This window comes from Dendrobium catenatum, unplaced genomic scaffold (assembly GCF_001605985.2).
Source record: "Dendrobium catenatum unplaced genomic scaffold, ASM160598v2 fragScaff_scaffold_740, whole genome shotgun sequence".
NCBI lineage: Eukaryota > Viridiplantae > Streptophyta > Magnoliopsida > Asparagales > Orchidaceae > Dendrobium > Dendrobium catenatum.
In genome coordinates this window covers 996,011-998,754 of record NW_021319202.1, presented here as the reverse complement: position 1 = coordinate 998,754, position 2,744 = coordinate 996,011, and the positions used below count along the sequence as shown (strand labels likewise).

The window sequence follows — 2,744 nt, the reverse complement described above, 5'->3', positions numbered from 1 at the left end:
TCGTCTCTCCTCACTTCTCACACACACTTATCTCATCTAAACAGATAAGAAACTTAGTTTAAAACATCCAAATGACATATACCTTCAAGTGAAAAAAAGAAGAAGAAAAAGTGCCCAGCTCGACTCACAGCATTATGGTGTCAGGGCGTGCAGTGGTAACGTGATCGAAGGGCGAGCGAGGCGCGTGAGCGGGCAGGAAGTGGAGTGGCCTCATGGGGCGCAAGTAGTGATCCCGTGCGGTTTGAGAGCTTGGGGCATGGGCTTCCGTGATGGGCGCATGGTTGAGTTTGCGAGCACATATGCGCATATGTGTAGTTTTAGCACGCGAGCTGAGCGCACAGAGCGGATCCGAAGGATTTCAGACGGAGGTGTGCTCATATGAGTTCTTGCCTAAGCAGGTTTTTGCGCAGAGGAGCAACAAAATAGTGGCAGGAGGAGCGGCCTGGTAGCACAAGATGATGTTGATGTAATTTTAGTTTCAGTTTCTAGTGAAAATAAACGTATACTTGAACCTTAGGTAGAATTTTGCTATGTAAATGCAATCCCATTATATATGAATTTTAAATATTTGTATGAGCTTGATGCTTGTTTTCCATTTGAAATGAACTTGTCCCTTAGATAAAACTATGTTGTTTATGCATCTTTTAGATATGATTTGATATATTGGCCCCAATTAGATCAACTATATTAGAGGAATTAATCACTTCTATAAGTTTTATTCTTCTGAGATTTTTAAATAATCAAAGAAGTGCATATCTTTTAAGGCTTTAAACCTTCTATTATTTTGATGTACATGTGCCTTTTGAGCTTTTAACTTGTTAAGGTTTTTGTATACATGTGTCTTTTGAGGCATTTTAGCATGCTAGGGTCTATGATTACTTGTGCCCTATGAGGCTTTTTATCCTTCTAAGTTTTTGAATAAGTTACGACCCTTTCAACAACTTGTTCTCATGGAGTCTTTCTAGTGAGGAACTTATCCATTACTAGCTTTTCTTTGAGGCTACCTAATATGTGAGCCTTCTTGTAATTTTTTATTAAAGCGTTGCTTTATATTGAAAAGGATGAGAAAATCCACAACAGATGTTTAACCTATCAGAGGCAATTTGTTATACCATTGCTCTATGACATTAACATGTATAGAAGATGCCGAGATAATCCACAAAGGATGTATGACCTATACGAGATTATTTATCATAGTATTGCTCAATGACGCTAACCTTATTATACATATATATTGTAAAACCCTTCAAAAAGCTGATTTTTTTAAGCTCATTATATGTGGTTAACAATTTCAGGTCCGAGCAAGGGAGCAGGAATGGATTTATTGATCAAGACTGTCGACGAATCCTTTCACTATGGATGCCTGGGGCGTCACATATATGCCTTTTGATGCAATGTATTGAAAAGGATGAGAAATATCTTAGTCAGACGAAGATGGTCGGAAGGACTATATATGGTAGGCGATGGAGATCAGAAGGATCATTATCTAGCTACAAAGATCGAAAAGTTCGTAGTCGGTAGGCGATTGTGGTCAGAAAGACCGTTGTTGGCGATATATAGGTTAAAAGGAACATTGTCGGCGGGTGACAGTGGTCAGAAAGATCGCAGTTGGACAACGGATGTCAAGAAGATTGTAGTCAAGCGAAGGTGAACAGAAGGAAATTCGATGATATAATAGGTGGCAAGTTGTAAGTCCAGCGATAATTGGTTGTTAGACAGAAGTCCAGTGACTAGTCAGTGGTCGAGGAGGAGCTTGGTGGAAAGAAAAATCTCATATTTCTCTTCCTCTCCCCTTTTCTTTTTCTTCTTTGCTTGGTCCCTCATCACTTCATCCCCTTTATGTAAATAATGAGGGGCTATTTATAGTTTTTTGAGATTGACATAGCAAGTAAATAGGAAGAAGATGCAAGTCAAGTTGGAAGTGTTTTCATTGGACGACAGATATCAACTCTCTTGATCATGAACTATTTATCAAGTATTTGAGTGTCTCAATGATGACAAAATTCCACAATCTTGGGCTCGTTGGATTTGCCTCGCCGAGCCGCTCAGTTCATCTATAAGCATGTCACATTTGATGATCATTTGATCATATACAATTTATGATTTGAACATCTCAAGTACGCTTCGGGTCCTCGATCGGGTCCCATTCAGGCATAGGTGTCGTTGGGTTCATCTTTTCAAGACTTTCAATTTGACTATAATTTTGCTAAAATCCTAGTTCAAAGGCTCCCACATTTAATTTCAAAAGTTTTCAACTTAACTTTCCCTCGATTTGTGTCTGATCAAGATAATTTTTTTATGATATATCAACTATATTTATTCTTTGTACTTTTTTTTTCAATACTTGAGCAGCAGTAGATCTTATTTTCCAAAAGAAAAATCAAAGAACATGTACTTGTCCGTCATTGCACGAAGAAATTTCTTCCTATCAAAAGGGCTACAGGCATGGCTTCACAACGACCGACTTGACTTCTAGAATACATGTCAACAACGTTTACTTGTACCGGTCTCAACGATCTTAGATCATCTGCAACGGAATTCCAATTCCGCCCGTCAAAAACTTCAACCGAACTCCATATATTGCACGTAATTTCGTGAGTGAACAGTGCAAATTCCATGCTAATATATTTTAATCAAAAAATTATGTTATTTTTTTAAGGGTAGATTTTTTTATTAATAATTCAAAATTAATAATGTATAAACATATTATTTTTTAGAGTTTAAAATATTTTTTATATAATTAA

General features: G+C 37.3%; 1 pseudogene; it reads left to right on the top strand.

Moving 5' to 3' along the window:
- Positions 1–269: 269 nt before the first annotated feature.
- The window catches only part of LOC110110247, a 9,007-nt pseudogene continuing 6,532 nt past the window's right edge, over positions 270–2,744 (top strand).